This window comes from Neopelma chrysocephalum, unplaced genomic scaffold (genome assembly GCF_003984885.1).
Source record: "Neopelma chrysocephalum unplaced genomic scaffold, ASM398488v2 Primary Assembly neopelma1_96921, whole genome shotgun sequence".
Classification (NCBI taxonomy): Eukaryota; Metazoa; Chordata; class Aves; order Passeriformes; family Pipridae; genus Neopelma; species Neopelma chrysocephalum.
The window spans coordinates 279,888-293,033 of record NW_020925564.1 but is presented as its reverse complement, the minus strand read 5'-3'; the positions used below and the strand labels follow the sequence as shown (position 1 = coordinate 293,033).

At 39.6% G+C, this 13,146-nt stretch overlaps 1 long non-coding RNA gene across 2 annotated transcripts; it reads right to left on the bottom strand.

The window, feature by feature from the left end:
- Positions 1-8,068: 8,068 nt before the first annotated feature.
- On the bottom strand, positions 8,069-13,146 carry LOC113960827. 2 transcript variants are annotated; one of them, XR_003532115.1, is made up of 4 exons: positions 12,564-13,146; positions 12,323-12,468; positions 11,477-11,604; positions 8,069-8,787 (listed from the first exon to the last, which is right to left on the bottom strand). It is a non-coding gene; the product is annotated as an uncharacterized LOC113960827 (long non-coding RNA). The 2 variants fall into 2 exon arrangements; XR_003532114.1 differs by having other exon boundaries at positions 12,323-13,146.

The following is a 13,146-nucleotide window of genomic DNA, read 5'->3' as shown; positions in this document are numbered from 1 at the left end:
GCCGGCAGCGCCATGGCCGCGGCCGCGCACACGCGCAGGCGCAGCGGGGCCGCGCCGGCGGGCCTGTGGCACGGCAGAGCCGCGGGAGCGGGGACGCCGGTGCCCGGCGCCGGGGCTGCCGGCGGGGCTGGAGCGGCGGGGCTGTGGCACGGCAGAGCCGCGGGAGCGGGGATGGCGGTGTCTGGCGCCGGGGCTGCCTCGCCTCCCCCAGCTCCCGCCTCGCCGGGACAACCCTTAGCGCACCGAAGGCCGCGAGGGCAAGTTTGGTTGTGTGGGGGCGTGAAAGCTCTTGCGTAACAGGCGTCCATGGCGTCTGCGGATCCGTGTCACGGTCCCCCGGGGAGAGTCGCTGGCTTGAGCCTGTGTCAGTAGAATTTATGTAGTCAACTTACAGGTTGGAAAAGATCTTTGGGATCATCCAGTCCAAACTAAGACCAAACACCACCATATCAACTAGACCGTGGCACTGAGTGCCACGTCCAGTCTTTCCTTAAACACCTCCAGGGGCGGTGACCCCACCACCTCCCTAGGCAGCCTATTCCACTATTTAGTCACTCTTTCCCTGAGGAAATTCCTCCTAATGTCCAACTGAAACTTCCCTGGCACAGCTTAAGACTACATCCTCCTGCCTTGTCTCTAGTTGCCTGGGAGAAAAGACCGATCCCCTCTGGCTATAGCCTCCTTCCAGGTGGTTGTAGAGAGTGATGAGGTCACCCCTGAGCCTCCTCCAGGCTAAACAACTCCAGCTCCCTCAGATGCTCCTCGCAGGACTTGTGCTCCAGACCCTTTGGCAGCCTCCATGCTCCGTGCTCCAGCACCTCAATGTTCTTCATGGATTGAGGGGCCCAGAACTGGACACAGGACTTGAGGTGTGGCTTCACCAGTGCCAAGTATAGGGAGAGAATGATGTCTCTGCTGGCCACTCTGTTCCTGATACAGGCCAGGATGCCATTGGCCACCTGGGACACAGCCGGGCTTTGTTCAGCTGGCTGATAACCAGCACCCCAAAGTCCTTTTCTGCTGGAAAAACTTGATGGGGGTGCTGTCCCCATCAAGTAATGCTTTCCAGTGTCACTGCAAAATAGATGTTACCCATAAGCAAACTGAAACAAAGGCAGCAAGGATCAAACCATTTATTTATCAATAAATGTTTTTTGTTTGTTTGTTTTTAAACTTACACTTTAGTATTGAATTACTTATCATGCAGAGGTACCTCTGTGAAAGTACATGTAAATGATCCTGAGACCACATACCTTTTGTTAGAGGAATCAGGCACTTTCTCCAACGTTTTGTCCAGCTTCAGATAGCACCCTTCATGAACTTCAGGAGTGATGAGTGGCTTCCATGTGTGATGGGAAAACAATAAGTTTTCCTTTTATTTGTAACAAAATCTTGCTACTATGTGACAGTAAATCATGCACTCTTTTATGTTGTTTAGTTATAATAATACTGTATTTCACTATACTGTTTCCCTAGTCTTCTCCATCTCTTTACCTGCCTGGAAAAAGCTAATGCCTCAATGTCTGTTGGAGTAATGTGTCATGAACTCACACAATATTCATGATTTTTTTACTTGAATATTTTAAAAAAAATTACTAAAGATATTCTCCCCTTTTCAAGTCATATACTGTGCATCCTGTTAGAGCTTGTGACCCACTAAAGTACTTCAGAAAAATTGCCATTTACTTGGGTACTTTAGACCATGAAAAGCTGTCTACTTGCAGGCACAGATGTTTTTGCTGTTATCTGTCTTATGAAAGAGTTGCCAAACAGATCAAATACAACAAAAAATATAGAACTTAAAGGCAAAATTGTGTCTGCTTCCAGAAACGGTTCGATTTATAGAAGAAACAAGTGTTTTGATTGGATATGTATTGTTGTTCATTCTTGCATAGTCAATAGTCAGATACAATTTTTCATCAAAGGAACAGCCAATACTAAAAGTATTCTGGTAGTTAACTATATCCTGCTTGTGAGTGGAAGATGTGCTGGTTCATGTCTTAAGTGAAATACAACGCTTTCCATGTTGTCATCTTTGGGACTGAAGAATGCCTGCAACATTGACAAGTGCCCTTTTTCAGGTCATTTGCTTGCTTGGTCCTGCCCTTACTTCTCTGTTCCAATACCCAGATATGATGTAAGTGTTGCTTTTTTCACAATTAGTCAAGTGGGCAGGTGCGTCAGCCCTTAATAGTGAAGGAGACATCATCCAGCTTTCAAGATGTGTCCTGTAAAAAACCAAAAAATTAAAAACCCCGAAGCAACTTAAACCAAAACAAAACACCAAATGGCTGTGTGCTGACTCATTTGATAAAGGAAGTGGTATGTTTTCTTCCTGTACCTCAAGCACTGCTGCAGCTTACTTTAGCTCTGTCTGTTTTGAAAGCTGGATGTATATGCAGTGACTGTTTTTTTTCCAGAAATGGTTATCCATGCTTTATTTAAATATACAGTGAAATCTGACTTTGACCTTATCAGTGCCTGAAATGGAAGAGGTGTGTGACTGTTAATACCAAATTGGGAAAATAGAAGTTGCTACAAATTTTTAAAAAGGGGGTGATGCACACTTCTCCTGGAGGATTTGTAGGGATTTGGGTTTTAATTTCCCCAAACCTGATTTTGCCATGAAATATGTGAGGAAGCAGAAGACACCTCTAGTGGCATTATTCTTGTATTATACCCTACATACTCTCATTGGGAGATGGTTTGTGAGAAATACAGGTGACAGGACTTCTGGGCAAATACCCAAGAAACTGCAGAGGCTGGAAGAGGGGCTGGGCTGAACTAGGATGGGGGTGGTGCCTCCTCACTGCAGTGGGCGAGCCCTCACCCCTCCCTGGCAGGGAGCTCTGCCTCGCTCCTGGGTGGAGTAGCCTGTGAGCAGCCTGTGTCCGTCCTTTCTTTCCTCAAAGCTGTATTCTCTTTGCCACTAAACCTACAAGCTAAATTTTATAATATATGGAGCTGCTGTGATAGTCTTTTCCCCACACCTTCCAAAGTGCTTTGGCGTCAAGAATGGTGAAAGATAAGGTGTCTGATTGAGGGAACGGTGATTTCAGTTTGCCTTTTGTTTTCACTAAGAATCTATTCAAATAAACTCCCTGCCAGATATTTGAAAGCCAGTGGCCCAGTTAGGGCTTTACTACCTCTCACTATTCTTTGCAGGGCTGGGAAAACTTAACATTCAGATTTTTAGAACTTCACACAAAGTTGCATCCCAATATTTTTCTGAAAATTTCCGATGTTTAAGAAGAAACATTCTTTCTGAGTGACACAACATAAATGATGTTGAAGCAAAAGATATTTCACTCCATATTCTAGGGAACAGTTAAAGTAGGGTAAAATGATCTCAGGTGAAGGGATTCATGCGGGATTTGTGATCTGTCAGTGCCTACAACTACCTGGTTTTAAGGCTGCTGTTACTAATGAGGGAAGGTGTAAGGTGTTAACTGTTTAGAGACAGGCTCTGTTCCTAAATTGGTGGAAGAACAACAGGAAAAGTGTGATGCCAACAGTTGTGGTTGATGGAAGAGAGAAAGTTGTGATTTTGTCCTCCAGAGGCATTGCCACAACTGTTTTCTTTTTTTGGATTTGTATATAAATCTCTCTCTCTCTGCATATGTATATACGGTGTGAGTGTAAATTAGATTCTGTAGATTGCTACAGTAGGTTCTGATGCTTCTTTCCTTCCAAACCATATACTCTTCCTGTCCTTCTTGAGATGTGTCTGTAAATGTGTATGCTGCTAGAGAACAGGCTGGTTGTAATTATACACTTTGGAATTATTTTTGTCCTATATATTCTGTCAACACTTACTAAGTGCTCTAATATATGTAACTGTGAAACTGGGCTAGCCTGATGTCTCTGAATACCTGAAAACTTTGAACGTACTAGAACAAGTAATGTCTTGGATATACATAATTGTCCTACTTTAGTAGTTCTGGGACAACTTCTTTTTGTATTGAAAGTTAAAGAAACAGAACTTAAAACACAAGAGTGTCATGCCTTTGTATATTTAATATTATTTAAACTAGGGAAATGTTTTTAGCTTTAATTAAAAATACAGAGTCATCTAAAAAAAGCAGATTTGCGCAGCAATGACTGATACATTTTTATCATTATTAGCAGCTTCAAGAACTTCTAAGTTTTGCAGGTTGTGTAAATTTTCTTGAACTAGGGCACTTAAAATAGGTGATAGTGAACTCATACAAATTCTTGGAGAAAGTAGCCAAGACAGGAATTTTGGTGGGTTCGAGTAGGTTCATGTTCATAGAATAACAGAATACTGCAGTTTGGAGGGGACCTGTAAGGATCAGCAAGTCCAAATCCTTAATGCCCAATGTGAATTTCCCCTGATGCAGCTTCATTCCATTTCCTCAGGTGCTGTCACTGGTCACCAGAGAGAGGAGATCAGCAACTTCCCCTCGGCTGCCTCCTCCACATCCTTTGGGGAAGGTGTAGACTGCTGTGGGATCCCCCCTCAGCCTTCTGATTGTGGATGTTTTGCTCTCTAGGAAGAAAGCTGAAAGAAAGAGGTTTTACTTTCAGCAAACTAGTCCTCTGAGCAGAGGTTACTAAGCCTGATGATGGTCATTTGATTACTTACTGCTTTCTTTGGTTATGAACTGACTCTTAATGTTTAAAAAAAAAAAAGAGGAAGAAAAGGGTATGTGTGAAGGTGGAAGTAGTTAGTAATGGAAAAATTGAATGGAATTAGAGAGGTGGAAAACTAGATCAGACCTATTCAAACAGGACTCAAAAGATGTCAGACATTATCCCTTATCTGGCAGATTCCTAACAGTTTTAGAGTTTGTGGTCAAATTTTGTATTTGAAATGAACAGAGAAGACATCATGGATATTAACACAAAAGTATTTCGCTAATTTGAGTTTATAGGAAGTGAACCAGGTATACCATGCTTCAAGTCCTGCAGAACCTGGGAGAAATGATAATACTGTATTTGGTACAGCAAACGATGCTGAATTAATGTAATTTCAAGGCACATATTGTGACTCTTGGGGATGGTCCTGTACAGGGCTAACAGTTGGACTCCATGATCCTTGTGGGTCCCTTCCAACTCAGCATATTCTGTGTTTCTGTGATTCTGTGAAATGTATGCCCTTAATAATGAGTGACCCTCATAAATTATAATAGGTAATTTAAGTGTTGGACTGCAGTCTCTGAATTCTATACAGCAGTTATAACTGAGACAGATGTGAGTTGACTTAGAAATTATGAGATAGGCATATTCATCTATACGACAGGTTTCACAAATATATTCAATCTCTGGTAAAATACTTAAACTAGGGATATATTTATAAAATATTAAGCAGTAATGGTGTATTTTTGTTAGCAAAGAAATGAGACTGACTTACCTTCTTTGGTTTTTTTTTCCATTTAAGAAAATTGCAAACTTTGATAGTGAATAAAAGCATAACTGCCTAAATTGACAAATTCCATTTTATTGGTTCTTAGTGTAAATTCAGGATTTTATCAGAAATTTTTTGTGCATGATGGACATTCTGCGGATTTAGCTGTCTTAGGAATGAGACTATTATGGTGCATCTCTAGTAACTAAAGAGCCACTTCACTAAAGTTAATGAAAAGTACCTGCTCTTTTTACTTACTTATATGTATTAATGAACATTTATTCATATTTGCCTCCTGTGGATTTGAGTTGCTCAAAATAAGTTTGAAGTTTATTTCAGGTCCATCTTGTTTCATTTTGAGGAGTTTTAGTGAGCAAAGAGGTGAACTGAAGCAATGTGCCTTCACAGTCTGTTCTGTGGCTCCCCTCGTCAGAGCTGCCTCAGCAACAACTGGATTGTTGCACTCAGTCTTAACTGTCAGACTTGCACCATAAACTGTGTTAGCTGAGGAGTACGAGAAGTGTTGTTTATAAAACTACTGAATTTATTAAAATGTGTTACAGAATATTTAGTCCTCCACATGTCTTTCATCACTGTATTATTTGAAGTAAATATTCCTGCTCTTGAAAATAAGCAAAATAAATATTTGTATTTATGCACAGAAAATATGAAACAGAGGTCTTTATTTATTGTATGTGAACTTCATTAGTTTATTTTATCTAATAATATCTGTAAGAAAAATGGTCAATATTATGGTATCACCTTTCAAAATCCTCAAATTCAGAAACCCTCAATACTTTGGTATCACCTTTCAGTTCCTCAAATTCAAAAAAGGAAATGCACATTCTGTCTTGCTTTCACTGTGTGGCTTTGCAATTACCAGGGAAGGGGTGTAAAACTGGAATTTATTCAGAATAATGCTAAGAAAGGGAAGATAGTTACCAAAGATTTCCTTCCTATTTGTGGGATGAAGGACTATGAAATAATTTCCAGAATCCAGTGTCATGTTGAGTAATGGTATGGTATTATTCATATAATCATTGCTTATGAAATTATATCATACAGTATCAAATTCAGTCAGTCCTCTTAAAATGAAGCTGTGTGTTTAGCCTGAAATTTCTCTAGTTCAGAGCATTTGATACACTGTCAATGCCACATGTGAAATCAGGGAATAAGGGTGATCTGTAATGGAATTTTACCATTGTGTCAATAGATGTGAAATAGATTTATTCTGCAGAAGCATGTGAGTGCCAACAATTAGTGAAATTGCGGGTGTGTCGTATTTTTGTTTGCCTAGCCTTGCATGACTGTTCTTTGTTCTACCTGCTTTCTACTTTGTATATAGTTCAGGTGGTGCCCTGACAAAACATAAACCAGCTGCTTTCTTATAGCCTGCTATTGGGACATGTACCTGATTTGAAAAGCTTCTGAACATAAAAAGTGATTTAGCAGTTTGATTTCTGGTTGTTAGAGTGGCACGCACTGAACTTTGATGTTGGAATCGCTCTCTTCTACAGTGACCTCCCTAGAAGAGGGGAGCATTAGAGGCTGACAAATAGGAACTTCTTGCTGTTTGAAGGAAAGCTGAACTAGCTTCTTTTTAAAAAGCAGTTGTAAAGTGTACAATTTTCTGTAATGGAATGAAACAGTTTGCTTGCAACAGGCAAGGAAATCTGTGTTTTTCTATTATATGGTTAGTGAACAAAGAATGTTGTGTACTTTGGACACCTTCATCCAGAAGAATGCTGTGCCATTTGTAGGCTTCTGTCAGTGTTGGTCTGGTCTGGGAGAACTTGCTTACAGCAATCTCCACGTCAGTCTCCAACTGTTACAGATCACTCTGCGTATAACTGAGGGTATTGCTTCACAGTCGACTTCTAGCAAATGCAGAAGTAATGTCCTTTGGTCAACAGACTCATGTCCCTAGCTGCATGTTCCCATCTTTAATTGTATTACTTCTAGAGTCATGTGATGGCTTGGTGTATAAGGTCTGCTCGCTTATCTGACTGAATGCTGCCCTTTTTTCCCACAGACCTAGTCTGCAGTTGGATCACCAAGCTGATCTGAATGGCTGTAAGATGAGACTGTAGCTTCCTTCTGAAACTGTAATATGTAGCATTCTGTGAGAGAACCTTTATTTGGCTTTTACTCAAGCTTTTTTGCCCCTGTAAGAGGTTTTAGACAGTTAATTCCCTTGGATCATAGCAAAATTAAATCTACTAATTTGGGTATTGTATTAATCTATGTAGCACTCAGCATTAAAGTTTTTCCATTTCTTCTAGGGTTTCTTTCTATAGGGGAAAAAAACCAACAAAACCAAAAACAAACAAAAACCCCCAACCAACCAACATTCCTGAAAGGATCATGGAATGGATAAGAAGCAATGTAACAACTGAGGTGTACAGAAGACAGGTGTCATGCCTTAGTCTGGTAAGCATTACTCTTGGAAGAATACTAATTTAAATGTCTGCTTTGCTGTCTTGACCCTTCTTCCCCCTCTTTATGAAAAGGCCTTTTAAGTTGTGCTCATGTGATTGTATGCAGCGAAAATCCCTCACTCAGCACCCTTTGGGGTGAAAGGATCCCCGGGAGACAGACTTTGTCCAGGCAGAACTCTCCTGTAACTTTATTACTCGATTTATATACAGAATAAGGGTCTGAGCTATCAAGCCAGGCCAGGTGTTACTTATCTGCACACAGACACTCCCGTGGCCGCCTTCACCCACAAAGAACAATCATGCTCCAAGTGGCTTTCCAGCTTAACCTTGCAATTCTTTTCACACACACACACTAATCTTAGCTCTGGCTTGCTCAGGACCACAATATTTTTGCTTTAATATTTTCTTCTTCTTCTTCTTCTATCATCCAGGTGGCTGATGTTGTCTTTAGCTGCTCCTACATTTGTATTTTTCAGTTGAACATGACTGGGAAGCTCATCTCTGTTAAAAGCCTCCCCACCCCTTTTCTAGTACTACAGTTGAATGTTCAACCACGCAAATCCATGTACTGCTCTTGCTGGAGCAAGAAATCCATGTTTGTTGAACGTTAAGTGTGGAGTAGAATGTGAAATGTCTGTGGTGTTCTGGCTGGCTTGCTGGAAATCTGCTACATGGAAGTGTGAGTGCCAAGAGTACCCTCTTGAGTCTATGTTCAACTAAATACCTATCTTTCAAAGTCATAAGAAAATAAATATAAACATACTGATTTTGAAGACCTAAGTTGTCACAGGTAATTCTTCTGTTATGATGCACAACTGTTGAAGTGGCAAATTATGATAATGATAACCAAGGTTTTTTTTACACTGTGAGAAATGGACAATCCAAGATTGCTGACAAATTTTCTGATTCCTCTTGCAGATAACTTGCTAGCTGAGTGAAATTCTGGAAGTGCTTGCTTGAATTCTTAGCAATGTAAATGCACTGCAAGCAAAAAGCATCATGTTTATCACTTGGATAAACGTTCTAGTCATGTGAATTACACATTTTAAAATTATGTGGGAATCTGAGACCCTTTTTGCCATTCCCATAGTAATTAGTTTCAACCCAGTTTTTCTGGTTACCATTGGTACCTAATGTTCTCTATGCCACACGTGCTACAGAAGTAGCAACTTGTTGGAGCCTGCGAGTCTTAAGTGAGGACAGACAGTGGTGCTGAGAAGACAAATATCAAAGACCTTGAAGCCATTTGTGTTTGAGAGTTCAGCAGGATGCCACAGGGTGTCACCAATACGCTCAGTATAGTCCAGCTTTTAACCGTGACATTTCATGGAAGTGATGGCAACGTGAAATGATTGTGTTTACTGAAACTCTGCAAACCCCAAAAACTGGAATATAGAATTCTTCAGTGAACAGCTGGGGTATGGCTTCAAACTGACTCCTGAAGCAAACCATCAGGATCTTTGACAAGATGTTTTGAACTGGTGAAATTGTGAGCAAGAGGCCTAAGAGCTCTGCTACAAGCAACTGTGTGCTTGTAAATGGAGGGAATCTGCTGCTGAGGCTTATCTCTGCTGCAGGCTTCTGAGCTCCTTGTGAGTGTGTATCTGTAGAACCGGGTTTAAAATCCGACTTTACCAAAACCAGGGAAGAGCGGAGGGAAAATAGGATGCTCTAAGACAACGGATTCTGAAGGCCTTTTAAAAAGATGGAAGAGTGAATGGTAGGCATTCATTTTAAATCACTTTCTAAAAGAAATTTTTAGAAGTTTCAGATTTTGCCATGTATCCTATGTGAAACTTGTTACCTTCCCTACAAATTCTCTTCATGTGATTGTTGACTGAGAAATGAAATGTCACAGTAAAGGCCTATCTGCTTTTACATCTGTAAGTTTTGGAGCGTTGAGAATATTAACCAAGCCATTGATGAGCTGCCCACTGTAAGGGGGAAGCCATTCTGACAGCTGTTCCTCCTGCAGTTGGATGTAGTAGAAGAATTAGGCAAAACAACTGGCACCCAAAACCGTTGGAGAATGGATTGGCACTTGATTTTGTCAGTGCATGCAGGGAATTGCCTCCCTTGTCAGGAAATGATAAAGTAATTACAAGGGCTTAGATTGCATGCATGAGTTTGTGTGCTAGACTCTTGTAGACAAGAAGCGCTCCTTTCCAATTAAGCTCCACACCCACAGAACAGATGGCAAAGTCCAAGTTTAAAGGGGGAACCAGAGTTACAGGGAAAACTTGCCACCAGGCAGGTGTTGCCTTTCTTCATTTACAAGCTTGGGCCTGTAGTCTTGCTGTGCAGAACCAGCGAAGTGAGGAGTGATGTGTGTGCATGAGATCTGTTTATTCTCTACCTGTGTAAAACAAAGTCTGCATAATCATCTTAGGGCTCTGTTGGTTGGTGGGTTTTTTTTAATACATTGTGTATCAAACACAAGGAATAAAATTTCTTCACTCGTATTTTTACGAAGTCCACCTAGGTTCTGTGTTTATAGTATGTTCTATTGCTGTTGAGGTTTGTTTGAAAGAACCCCTGTGGGGCTTATTAATGTAACATTGCACTGCAGAATCTGGAAAAGCCTGTCACAGTAGTGCTATCAAACATGAACTGACTTGCAGTGTGACAGCTGCTCAGGATTCCTGTTTACAGTTTATTGTTTCTGTAGCCACTTTTGCTATGTTTGCTTTTACAGCACTATTGGTGTGTAGTGTAAAATAAACTCATTCTTTCAACTTGTCTAGAGGGGGGAAAGACTTTCCTGTTCTGTTGCATTCTTGCAGAAAAAAATTGTGGCAAAAGTGAGGAGTGAGAAATTAGTAGGGTTTTCTGAATAGAAATTTAAACTATCCTCCACAAATATCAATACGCAAACATATGGAACTTATGCAGCTGATGCCTGCAAGTATCTGCTGAATAGGCATTTTGGTTTTTCCTCACTCCTGCTGTAAAAGAATGATAAGTCACTTATCCTTTCTCCAGAACTAGTAGACATACTGACTGTCACCTTAGCTTGTTTAGACATTGTTAATGCCAGTTACTAAATGAGCACTATATGAACGTGAATAGAAGTGCCAAGGATCATACTGAGTAACAGACTTTGTGGTTCTATTTAAATTAAAATGACACCTTAATTTTAAGTGCTGTATAATTAGATCTTGTAAGTAGTGTGGTTTTGAATGAGGTGCAGTGTTTGCACTGGTCAGAAAGCTTGAAGTTTTGTCATTTTTTTAAGACAACCAAACTGAAGTAACTACTTAACTGTGGATTTAACTGCTGATATTTCAGGGGCTATTTCTCAGTACTGTCAAGGTTAATTTGCTGCGGTAACTTTAATTCTCAAATTTTGCCCAAGTATATAATGTTTGGTGGCTTTTAAGAAGTTCTGCATAAGTTGCTTATCTTAGCTCATAATAATGAAATGATAGTCTGACAAGATGTAGAGGTTTCTGTATCCTTTATATGAAAGCAGGACATTCTACCTAAAATATGAGACAGCTGTATTGAAAACTGGACTAGAATGAAACCAACAAAAAAAATTGCCCAAGATCGTTTTTCCAAGCATGGACCTCCTCATCCAAGTAGTGGGTTTTTTTATTATTTTCTTAATTAGATGACCTCCTGTATTCTATCAGGATATTAATTGTAACAAAAATATTTCATGACTTACTATTATCTGCTCAAGAGGTCCTTCAGGGATAAAGAAGTAGTCTTGCCAAAGGATTGTTGATTCTTCCTTATTATGTAGCTTCATGATCATTTCATAGTTTTGTGTCCTTCTTTATCTTAAGCTTAGGACTACGAACGAAAAATTGGCAAAGAGATTCCTCAACAACTCCACATGTTTCTTTCAAAAACCTTGGCTCTGTGGTTCTTTCATTTGCTTTACATTTGCATCTAGACAATAGCTTTTAAGGCTTGGGGTTTCTAATTGTTTTTTGTTTGTTTTCCAATTTAATTTTGCCTTTGGTATTTATATTTAGTTATGTTTGAACTTTCATTTGCCAAATCTCTGCTGATTTTTAACGTGTAATTTTCATTAGACTTGCAAATATTCATTTTTCTTTGTAATGACCTTCCTTTCACTAAAATCTTATTAATAAGTTGAATATTTAAGTTCACATGGTTTACTCGGTCATGTAAGCATTGGTCATACAGGTGGCAGCCCTCTTCTCTTAGTTAATTATACATCCTGTAAGTGCTGTGAGTTGATCTTAAAATTGTTGAATGTATTGCACAGGGGCTCGTAATTATTGTCATGTTCTCATCATATTTATAATTATGTAATGCCTTTAGGTTAGTATCACTCTGTTCTCACCGGAATATGAGAATGCTATGAAATAATTTTTCTATTTTCTTTGACTTTCCATCCGATATCAAAGGAATCAGGTTTATTGCACTTTACGAAAGATGAGTTGCAAGTGCTTTTAAATGACTAATATAAAAAAACTTCAGTATTTTGAGTAATAATCAAAAGTACTAAACACTAACCTCTTGTTTCAGAACTGGGACCTACTAACTTGTGGAAGGTAAGTTTAGGTGTTCTCTGTGTGTTCTAGTTGTTGCATAGTTAAATGAGCTTTCCCTTCTCCTTCTCACTGTGGCTCCATATGCAGTTTTCATGCCTCATTAACTGAATTTTCTTGCCAAGTTCCAATGGGTCTGAAAGAAAGGTAAATTACTAAATTTTCATTAGCTAAAATCTGGGTCAAGTATAAGCAAATTAAAAAAAATTGTCTAGAAACAAAGTTTTTCACCTCAGAGTTCGGGTTGTTCCTCCTGTGCAGGTGAATGAAACCTGCAAACTATCTGCTCACTCTTTGGTGGCTTCTTGGGGAAATACTGTTTCACTGTATTGGAGTTCTGACTTTGACATCTTGTGCTTGACAGCAGTATAAGTAGGCTGGTGTTATACAGTGTGTATATAATGATTAACCTGTGGTAGCTGTAGAATGCCTACCTGCTGACTTGTTTTGGGCACCAAGGGCTCAAAACTCTCCTCATTTGTAAATGCTGTTAAGTTTAGAAAGTGTTTTGACTCACATTTACTGCTGTTATGTGATTTACTTCAGTGAACAAAATATTAAAAACATTCTTGATCACTTTAGAGACTTGTTTCACATTGGCCATTTAGTTGTAGTTCTTGTTGTGTGAAGAGCTTTAAGACATCTTAAAAAAAAGACAAATTAGATGCTCTACTGTCCTAAACTCCAAAACAAACTATTTTATCTACTCTTTCAGTCATGCTTGGAGCTTTTCTAAGCCAAAATAAGATGCTTGCAGTCCAAAATATGTGGACTTTGCAATTTTTAAAAAAAATAATTTTGGTCTTACATAATC